We start from the raw sequence: 12,138 nt of genomic DNA, 5'->3' as shown, positions 1-12,138 counted from the left end.
GATTTTCAACTTCAGATTCTAACAAAAATAAAGAACGTTGAGAAGGATGTGATGTATCATTCAAACTAGAAGGAAGGATGACAAAAGGTAATATTGGTTCTTCTACCGCTAGTAGGTTTAGGATGTAAACGTATCTCGGTTCGTCTACCGCTAGTAGGTTTAGGAGTAAAGCTATCTTAGTTCTTCTTCCTCTTGTAGGTTTAAGATGTAAGCTTATCTCGGTTTGTCTACCGTTAGTAGGTTTAGGAGTAAAGCTATCTTAGTTCTTCTTCCGCTTGTAGGTTTAGGATGTAAGCTTATCTCGGTTTGTCTACCGCTAGTAGGTTTAGGATGTAAAGTTAATTTAGTTCTTCTTCTGCTTGTAGGTTTAGGATGTAAAGTTACTTTAGTTCTTCTTCTGCTTGTAGGTTTAGGATGTAAACTTATCTCGGTTCGTCTTCTGCTTGTAGGTTTAGGATGTAAACTTATCTCGGTTTGTCTACCGCTAGTAGGTTTAGGATGTAAAGTTACTTTAGTTCTTCTTCTGCTTGTAGGTTTAGGATGTAAACTTATCTCGGTTCGTCTTCTGCTTGTAGGTTTAGGATGTAAACTTATCTCGGTTCGTCTACCGCTAGTAGGTTTAGGATGTAAACTTATCTTAATTCTTCTTCCGCTTGTAGGTTTAGGATGTAAGCTTATCTCGGTTTGTCTACCGCTAGTAGGTTTAGGATGTAAACTTATCTTGATTCTTCTTCCGCTTGTAGGTTTAGGATGTAAGCTTATTTCGGTTTGTCTACCGCTAGTAGGTTTAGGATGTACATTTATCTTGATTCTTCTTCCGCTTGTAGGTTTAGGATGTAAGCTTATCTCGGTTTGTCTACCGCTAGTAGGTTTAGGATGTAAACTTATCTTGATTCTTCTTCCGCTTGTAGGTTTAGGATGTAAGCTTATCTCGGTTTGTCTACCGCTAGTAGGTTTAGGATGTAAACTTATCTTGATTCTTCTTCCGCTTGTAGGTTTAGGATGTAAGCTTATCTCGGTTTGTCTACCGCTAGTAGGTTTAGGATGTAAAGTTACCTTAGTTTTTCTTCCGCTTGTAGGTTTAGGATGTAAACTTATCTCGGTTCGTCTACCGCTAGTAGGTTTAGGATGTAAACTTATCTCGGTTCTTCTTTCGCTTGTAGGTTTAGGATGTAAACTTATCTTGATTCGTCTACCGCTAGTAGGATGAGGATGTATCTGAAATATTTAAGCTAAATGTTGTCAAAGGGATTAAAACGTCACTTCTATAACGTGCCCATAGATTGAAGTGTTTCGAAATTCAGAGATCTATCACAGACCCAACTCGCAACTAAATTCAATATTAACCTGTAATGCTAAAGGTTTTTCATTCTATAATTAATAATCCATAGTTTTCATTCTACTCAATCGAGCTCTTGAATGTCATATTTTTGTCATGCCCGAAGATATACGCCATTGAAATAGGTTTTGAATAACACAGAAAACAAACCACGATTCCATCGTAAATGAGACGAAAATTAGTTTTTTTGACGTAGAAAGTGACGTGGAACGTAACCAAATATAGAAGTGAGATACTTTTAGTAGAAAAACCTGCAATAAACAAAATTCACTGACGGATATATCAGTGTTAAAATATGAATATTTCTACAGTAATTAATTGCTTTGTTAATGTAATTAAAAGCCCATTATTCCTTTCAGATCACAGACTTTAAGTCTAAACTGATTAATCTGTGTGTGATCTTCCTACTGCTGGTATCGAAACTCTAATTTTAGCGTTGTAATATATGAGACTTACCGCTGATCCACCAGGAGGCGTTGTGTGGTTAATGAGTGAAGTTGCTCCCAAATAAAGAAATATTGCTTTCGGGTTTTTAGGATTTTCTGGCAGATTAGCTGCCATTAAAAGTCGTCCATTCCAACTGAAAATTTTCAGGTTTTGTGTTATCTAAACATGACCTGCCGCTGTGTATTTCAGAATCAACAATACCGTGTAATTTCCTTGCCCGAAATTTAAACGAAAATAGAAATTCCAATAACACAAAAAAGACTAATATAGCAATAGCATTTTGAAGCTGATTGTCACCATAATGAGTCTTTTAAACAATAAATCAGATCTAAGACTTTTACCACTTTCTCCCAACTATATTTATCCATTCTGAGCAGTAATCTAAGAAGAATCTGTAAGAACTTTAAAAGCAGATTTTATTTCAAATTTAGCCTTCGAAAGGTTTCTAAAAAATGTTATTTCAAGACCAAAATAGCTACTGGCATTCCTGAGACATACAACGTTTACAGTATCATCTTCTGTTTCCGTAAGACCTATATTAAAAGGAAAAGTAGTCAGAATATAAAAGAACACAAGTCGATGGGTGGTAATGACTAGCTTTCTTTCCTCTAGTCTTACATTGCTGATTTAGGAACGGCTAGCGCAGATAGCCCTCGTGTAGCTTTGCGCGAAATTTGAAAACAAACAAACAAATTTATTCCCAGCAGCAAATGCAGCAGATAACCAAATAAGGCTTTGTGTAAAACTGGAAGGACATAGCAATGCAACACGTCTCCTACTACTCGAAACATTGAACACTCTCACAGCACTCTTGTACTCCTTTCAATTGGAAAAGGGCACGAGTTTAGATACTCGAAGCATCTATTTCGCCGGCTTAACGGGGATGATGGGACGGCGTGAATGTGAGTCATTTGTTGTCAATAGCTGGGGGGGGGGCGTGAAATAACTGTCAAGTTTGGTAAAATAAAACCCTAACCTGAGGCATGCGCAAAAACACCTGAACGAAAACTCATGCTAGGTTGTCGAGAATTTGAAACCTGTTTTGTTACGAATATAATAACAAATCCTAGTCATAGAGAATCTAATCACCAGTAAATATGTGAATAAACACTATCAGAAAAATAATATTCCCTAACATAATTATCGTTGATATTATGTCACAGAAAGAGCTTATAGTTCATTTCACGAGATTAGCTCTAAAATATGGAACGCACAGAAAACAACGACTGTGCTAAAAATAAATAAATCAACTTATATCACTAGATTCATCATTACCTTGCTTTTTATCCTAAAAAAACATGAAACATTATTTATGCAAGAAGAAACACGCATTCACATGGTCTGCTGTGAAACAGAATACGAACTGTCCCTCGAACTGATTCCTCTGTGTCTAATGAATTTTGTAAAATGGTTGAAATATTTAAGTTTGTGTCTTTGATTTTTTAATTTCACGCAAAGCTACACGAGGGCTATCTGCGCTAGCCGTCCCTAATTTAGCAGTGTAAAACAAGAGGGAAGGCAACTAGTCATCATCACCCACCGTCAACCCTTGGGCTACTCTTTTTACCAACGAATAGTGGAATTGATCGTAACATTATAACGCCCCCACAGCTGAAAAGGCGAGCATGTTTAATGTGACAGGGATTCGATCCCGCGACCCTCGGATTTCGAAAATATTAGATTAAAATCAATTTATCCTGCTTCGAAAGACCAGACGTATATTGTTCGAACTGTTCAATAAGACTGCCTGTTTGTTTGTAATTAAACACAAAGCTACACAATGGGCTATCTTTGCTCTGCCAACTGTGGGTATCGAAACCCGGATTTTCGAGTTGTAAGTACGTAGATATTCCCTGGCTCTAGAGGGGTAAAATGTATATATGGAGTACAATGTAGTTAACATTCCCCTCTAATAATAAAATCCCAGTTAATGAAGTCAAAGCAGATAATTGTGTATGTGTGTATCTTTTATTAAATGTGTAGAGCTGTGTTTTTTAATACGCTTAATATTTTGATACGTAAAACATTCTTCAGTGAATTATCTAAGAAACTTTCTGCTCGTGGAGAAAGTCCTTTATACTAACTATTTCTTTGTCTGTTGTCAAGCGCGAGGCTACACAGTGTGGTCGATTTACAATTTAATGAAAAAGGAAAAACCTTTAGATCAGATGCTCATACACATTAAACTTTTGTGAGAAGGAAACCGTACGGTGTAGAGGGCGCTAAGATCGTTTATCTCAGTTTAAATTTACTTTTCTTTGAGCAAACTAAATTATTTAACTCAGAAAAATATATATATGCATGTATTCACATACTGTAAAAGTGTTAGGGAAAGGACGAGTAGAATTAACCCCAATTACCCCTCTCTTCTGAAGAAAACAAGTTACCTAAACATTAAACCTGTGAGGTATGTAGCTCATACAATACTAAGGTTCTACATATATTAATAATTTCGTCAAATTATGAACTGAGAAAAATCGATACCGCCCGAAGACTAAATTCTCTCAAACAATGTTGTCAGGTTTTTTTGAAAACCTAAAAATTGTAGTCAAAGGGTTGAATTCTTCCCAATTATTACAGACTTCTTCGATAGTAGAGTTTATCCCTGAAGAAGAAAAGTCCACCTTTTGAAAGCGTTAGGGTTGTAGGATTTTTATTCATTTCTAGATTATAATAATTATCAACTTTGACTTCAGTAACTGGGATTTTATTATTAGAGGGGAATGTTAACTACATTGACTCCATAAATACGTCACTGAACTTTAGATTACTTGCAGGGATTTTCAAGAATCATAGCTGAAATGGATAAATTAAACAATATAACAAGGAAAACACTGTATTATGGAAGGTTAACACATGAACAACACTGTATTATGGAAGATTAACACATGGAAAACACTGTATTATGGAAGGTTAACACATGAACAACACTGTATTATGGAAGATTAACACATGGAAAACACTGTATTATGGAAGGTTAACACATGAACAACACTGTATTATGGAAGATTAACACATGGACAACACTGTATTATGAAAGGTTAACACATGAACAACACTGTATTATGGAAGGTTAACATACAGTAAACACAGTACTGTTGAAGGTTAACACATGGAAACCACTGTATTATGGAGGGTTAACAAATAGAAAACACTGCATTTATCGAAGGAAAATACACGGAATCGAAGCTTAACAAATGGAAAACAAACAAGATAGAAGGATAACAAATAAACAGAGTGTGCATCAGATCAATAGCGGATTTAAACATACCAGATTCAGACACGTAACATGAACATTTCCTTATCTGACACCTGTCTTTCAATCGTTTTGCTTTAATTACTTATTAAGTTATAACAGGTTTGTGGGTGTAGTGATAAGTAAGGATGCTAATAGATTGAGAGGGATACTAAATTACGAGGTACGTTATGGAAGTTTTAAAAATAATAGTTACAGTACTGCTTAAGTTGGGTGGAAAGCTTCGGGTTTGTGTTAGCTAGTTATTTAGCACTAGTAACGATGAAAACTATATTTGTTAATGTTGTTAAAAGGAACAGTTGTGGTTTAATGGATTGTATGCAATCTAAAAAACATGTACTCAATAGCTTCACAATTATATACCATAGTATATAGTGCGATCAAGTTAATATGTGTTTATTGGCCATAGTGTGATCAGGTTAATGTGTGTTTATTTACCATAGTGTGATCAGGTTAGTGTGTGTTTATTTACCATAGTGTGATCAGATAAGTGTGTGTCATTTACCATAGTATGATCAGGTTAATATGTGTTTATTTACCATAGTGTGATCAGGTTAATGTGTGTTTATTTACCATAGTGTGATCAGGTTAGTGTGTGTTTATTTACCATAGTGTGATAAGGTTAATATGTGTTTATTTACCATAGTGTGATCAGGTTAGTGTGTGTTTATTTACCATAGTATGATCAGGTTAATATGTGTTTATTTACCGTAGTGTGATCAGGTTAGTGTGTGTTTATTTACCATAGTGTGATCAGATAAGTGTGTGTCATTTACCACAGTATGATCAGGTTAATATGTGTTTATTTACCATAGTGTGATCAGGTTAATGTGTGTTTATTTACCATAGTGTGATCAGGTTAGTGTGTGTTTATTTACCATAGTGTGATCAGGTTAATATGTGTTTATTTACCATAGTGTGATCAGGTTAGTGTGTGTTTATTTACCATAGTATGATCAGGTTGATATGTGTTTATTTACCATAGTGTGATCAGGTTAATGTGTGTTTATGCCTTTCTTTTCTCTTATGTTTTTTAGACATTTCTAAATTAGGTCAATCAATGATATTCGTTTCACTAGAAAATCCTAGCTTTATAAAATACTGCAATTCAAACATTTAATACAGTCTGAAGATAATTACGAACTTATTAAAATGAGGGCGTATCCATGGTTACTAGGAGTGGAAAATTATTTTGTTTAGTTATTTCGTCTTATTGCGTTCAGTACATGAATTTCCAGCTTAGCAAATATTGTTTATTTTAAGACACGAGATTGTTTTTCCCGTCTTGAAACCAAGGCAGAATATACAGTGACACTTTCCAATTTTCGTTTGTTTTTTTTTAAATATTCGTGCAAAGTTAGTAAAAAAATAGTTTGTGTATAACCGTCCTAATTTGGAACTGACACAGTAGAGTGAAGGCATCCATTCAACGGTACTCGCCACCAACTCTTGTATTACTCTTGTGTAACTGAATAGTGGGTTTTAGCTGTAGCCCTTAAAACATTCCTTTAGTCCCAAACTACGAAATGCGTTTGTTGAAATAATGAGCCGCGACAAAGGAGCCCTCAGATTCCATGTCTGGGAATACTAACCACTAGCCCCCCGCTAGTACAGCGGTATGTCTACGGATTTACAACGCTAAAATCAGGGGTTCGATTCCTCTCGATGAGCTCAGCAGACAGCCCGATGTGGCTTTGCAATAAGACAACACATACTACTCACTACAATGCACCCGATCCGTAAAAGACTGTTTAGATTTAAGAAAGTTTAAACTGGCTTAACGTCCATGATTAAGACTTAACTATTTTTTACTAAATCTGTTGAAATAAAAATAGGAAATACAAGGCACCGCAGTTAAAAGTTTACCTAATTTCAAGTAAAACTCCATTAATCTTACAAAAAAAAATAACCCCTTAAACCTCGGCTGTTCCTATGTTGTAGTAAGTTCCAAATATTGGCTTAAATTTACGAAATCCCTTAGAAACCTGTACAAATGCTCAGGTTTTCAATTTATGCTTAGTTTACAATATTGCTACCAACACGCAATAATTACATGCGTTTAAGCAAAATGTATAGAGGTTTAGATACGTTATATAAAAATGAATTTATACGCTACCCACGTGCTTACAGTCTATTTTGCTACGTCTTGTCCTATTCTATTTGATAGTCGTGTATCTTCACAATCGTTCTGCGTCTTGGTGGCCGCTGAAATAGACTTCGTTTTAAGGGTGTGAAAAAACACAACGTTTTTCTCTTTATTCATTTCATAATTCATATAATATATGAGGACAACGGTTTCTCAGCGCCAGTTTCAACAGTTCAATCGCACACAAATCCATAGGTTTCTTGACAACGTTTCTTTATATAAATACCCGTTTCGACCTTTAGTTCCTTGAGTATGTTACTATTTAACTGGAGGTATGAGTGAACCGCTACCCTGTTTACATTATTTCCAAAAGATTATCCTTGACTATGTTGAATACCGTTGTTTGGGGCACGACAATGGCTTTTTGCCTCGATCTTTGAGTTCTGAAATTCTAATCTATTACGAGATGCCACAGCCTACTTACTTACATTTGAGGTATGACTTGTTGAAGGTTTTTTTCTAGAAGTACCGGGCGCCACAAGTTCACCCATATTCCTTTGTTTTCCATTAATAAAAGGTATATCCTCCTCTTGAACATTTTACGTTGGAAAGAGTTCTAACGTACCCTTCCCAAAAGCGACTAATTTTCAATAGCTTACCACTATCTACGTAACACCAAACAATGAAAAATTGTAGTTCTGATACATGGTGTTCCATCGTGAGTTTATATCAGCTACATTAGTCAAGTGTGACTTACTAATTTGCATATCCAAAATAGTTTTAATAGAATGTTCTCAACCCTACATACAGACTTTCTTCACCGTTCCGTGAACAGAAAGATAAAAATATTTATAAGTTGGTTTGTTTTTAACTTCCCTAATAAAAATATATAACAAAAATGCTCACTTTTAAAGAGTTTTAACAGATTAATATCTGCATCTTTTCCACTCTTACGAAACGGCACGTGCCATGCAGCAAAGCATGATATATGATTCTAGCGAATCATCTAATCAGCAATTTCTTCCTGGGTCGCTGTAATTTCAACCCACGTGCACGTGTATGTATTCGCTGTTCATTTTCTTCTTTTTTTCTAATGTATTGATATGAAGAATAATTTATAACAGAATGCACTTTCTTTAAAAACTGTCCACCAGTGGCACAGCAATAATCACCTGGGTTTATAACGCTAAACACTTGGTTTCGATACTCATGGTATACACTCAACGATATTCCACGCGTGTAGCTTTATTCTTAAGTACAAAAGCAAACGAACCTTCTGAAACTTGTTCAAAATTATAATATTTCCATTAATATAAACCTGTTGTTATTAATTAACAGATTGATGAGTAAATCTAGTATTTTCACGACGCAAGTGCGGAGATTTTCAAAGAGACACGTTTTCGTAGGATACGGGTTGCCCCTATCATATAAAATCTGGATTTTAAAGCTATGGATCCGGGTTCGGGTTCGTGAGGTACCATAGAATAATATCCATATATTCACACACACCTTAAACTATGAATGCATTATAAGAGTGACAACCAATTCATTAATGTGGATAGTGACTAGTAGACTGCTGCTAACTGACCGCCTCTCATCTGTGAATCTTTCAAACTAGGGAAAGTCTTAGCACCTCTGTTATAAAATCAATACCAACATGAACCTGGTGAAGATAAACTGCAACCAGTTAACATACCAGCATGAACCTGATAAAGATAAACTGTAACCCAAATGTTAACATACGAACATGGACCTAGAAAAGTTAAACTGTAACCTAAACGTTAACACACCAATACGGACCTTATAAAGTTAAACTGTAATCTAAATGTTAACATACAAACATAGACCTGATAAAGATAAACTGTAACCTAATTGTTAAGACAACAACATGTAGACAGTGAAGGCGATGTGTACTTTGAATTCCCAATTATTTAGAAAAAAACATGAATTACATTAAAATTCTGCCTAACTGGTATATTAACCGAACCGTACACGATAAAAATATAACAAATTCAGTAAGTTTAGCAGAAGTTTTTACCTTCTTCATAAATAATTGTGGAGGTTATCCAACTGGAAGTCAATAAAATTATTTTACTGTATTTACACTGACCACTGCCATTGAGGAAGTTAAACCTAACTAAATATACATAAGTATTTTAACAACAACAAAAATAATATTTTGGTGATTCTATTTTATACCAGATGTCTTCGAATGCGTCTTTGTTTCTCATTTACTTCTACATAAGCTTATTTGATGCACAGGAAACCGATGCGTGCAAGATTTGCGAGTGAGGTTAATAGTAAACTGATGAATATAAATATCGAGTTTCTGATTTCCTATTTTATTAAAGCCAACTACTTCAATGCACTCATATTATTTTACCAACGCATGGAGGTGTTAAAACACAGCGTTTCAGTTGTCTAAAGAGCTATGTCATGTATGTATAAAACTAGTATAAGGTGCGCAGTATTATTATCATTTCAATTCCTTTGATGATACTCGCATGTACAGTCACCGACACGTGAAAATTGTAAAATTGGACAAATTAAAATGATCACGTTATTTGTAGGACTAATTAGCTCGAAGCAGCTGCCCTGTGCCTGTTTTAATCTTTGGTTACCAGTCGTATACAATAACACGGTGTAGGGTTATAGCTAGAAAGGCGATACATTCAATTAGAAACTTCCAGACAGATACCAACTAGAGCTTAGTTTTCCAAAACGTGATATTTCCACACATTCATAGTAAATATTTAATCTTGGGGGGTGGGGAGGGGGTAAATTAAACACTGTTAATTCAGTGTGAAAAGTGGGATGCATCAAAATTCTGCCTGGTAGGATAGAGTTTCAACGCATCTTTGGTTGCAGGTTTATTCACGTGGTGGAACTGATCTGAGTGGATCAGTGGTTTCTCTGAAAAAGAGAAAGAAAGATCTTACTTAAAGAAAAGAAGTCAAAAAGCGTATAAGAATATCTATTTAAAAGAAAAAATTATTGAAGCAGAAGTTGCGGGTCTTTGTCTTCAAATTTTGAAAATTTTTTGCAAGCAAAAAAAACAACAGTTTCGCATTTCTTAAAGATAACAAACACGTGGTTATTTTGTCTATTAAAATACAATATTTATATTAATATATTATTTTCAATGAGTCCAATTTTCATTAAACGGTAGTGGTAAGTGGTTGGATTGATACATCACTCATTCAAAATACGACATGAACGCTCGTGCTATTTCTCACGTTCCTAAATATGTTCGTTGGTTCTTTACTGGAAACGCTCCAAAGAAATAACTTGAATAACCACTTCTATTAATGCGAATAATTTCTGTTTAGAACATTGCAGAGGGCGCAAAAAATTATCGATATGTATCGGAGGTTGATTTTAGCACTAATTTCGTCTGAAAGTTGTATTTTCTCCTGCCAAACCCTTGTGCTGCATGTGTTGTTTGCCATGATTTGTTTGAATTAAAAACAAAGAGCAAAGTCTACGAGTACGCGATTTATCTTGTTTCTCGTAATTAGAAAAATATTGCATGCGTTGCTCGTCATAACTCACTAAATATTAGTAATACTGAACGATAATTACTGTAAACACCACTAGTTGTATCAAGAACTCGAAAAATCTGCTCAACACACCACAAAATTAAACAAACTCAGTTAATGGTAGAATTTGCTGACGAACCTTGAATATTTCGTTGAGTTTCCTAGACAGTACTTTTGGGTGTTGCCTGATAAAGCTAGGTGGTAAAGGCACTCGACTTGTAATCTGAGGGTTGCGGATTCTAATGCCCATCACATCAAACATGCTCGCCATTCAGCCGTGGGGAACGTTATAATGTTACGGTCAATCCCATTATTCTTTGGTAAAAGAGTAGCCCAGGGTTGGCGGTGCGTGATGATGATTAGCTGTTTCCCGAGTCTTACACTGTTAAATTAGGGACAACTAGTGCAGATAGCCCTCGTGTAGCTTTACGCGAAATTCAAAACAAACAAACAATCAAAAAATGTAGTTTAAATTTTTTAGAATCGAGCTCAAATATTTCCTCCCCGCACCTCTAAATGATTTTTTTCACGTGTTTTTACTGGTTTATCATCAGATTATGTTTTCGTATCCAGAAGAAATCTGTTGGTTAGCAGATGATCAATACACCTCCAGCTATTTTCAAAAGAATTGCCAACGGAAACTAGAGAAAACACGCATCCTACTCACCTTATCAGAATATCCACTAATGATGCCATTTAAGTGGTTTCACTCCTGGACTCTTACCAATGGTCGTTTAGTAGAAGAAAAAGAAATACTCGAGCATGTGGAGAACATGACAAGACGAATCCTTCCTTCTTGCAGGTCAGCCACGTTTTGACACCTTCTTCATGTCAAAATGTATGCTGTTGTTTGTTCAGCAGCACGTGTGGGTCATTTTGGAAGTCTACATATTCGTATCTAAACATTAAGCCTCGTGTATAAAATTCAGAACTTTATAATTATCTGAACACAGTCGTTTGTTAACCAGATTTTTCCTGCTAGAAGAAAAAGTGAGACTGAAGGGGACACACAAATGTGTCGAAACTAGTTTTTTCTAGTATCACACTTCTGACAGTTTGTTCCGTTTACTGTAGTTTTTCACTGAACAAGAAAATGTTCCTCACCACCCAGATACCTTTAACATACCTCTCACACCATGATTTACTAAGTTATTTTTACGTTACACAAACGTTTTATCACTTGTTCCAGTAATTGGGTAGAATAGGGCACTTCCGTTAATTATGTAGTGCCAATTACAACATTTGTCAAAGCAGGTATGGGTGGTGTTTGAACACGACAGCTGTGTAACCATATATAATACACTTCTAACAGTTTGTTCCGTTTGCTTGGCTTTTTTTCTAATGATAAAAGAACCGAATCTGAGAACAGGACATCATTAAAGTGTTAAAAGGGAATCGAGTTTGGAAAGTACTAATGATATAAGAAACGTGTCGACACGTTACTGAATACCCAATGTTTTTCATTGAATTA

This window comes from Tachypleus tridentatus, chromosome 2, assembly GCF_004210375.1.
Source record: "Tachypleus tridentatus isolate NWPU-2018 chromosome 2, ASM421037v1, whole genome shotgun sequence".
Classification (NCBI taxonomy): domain Eukaryota; kingdom Metazoa; phylum Arthropoda; class Merostomata; order Xiphosura; family Limulidae; genus Tachypleus; species Tachypleus tridentatus.
This window is presented reverse-complemented; position numbering follows the sequence as displayed.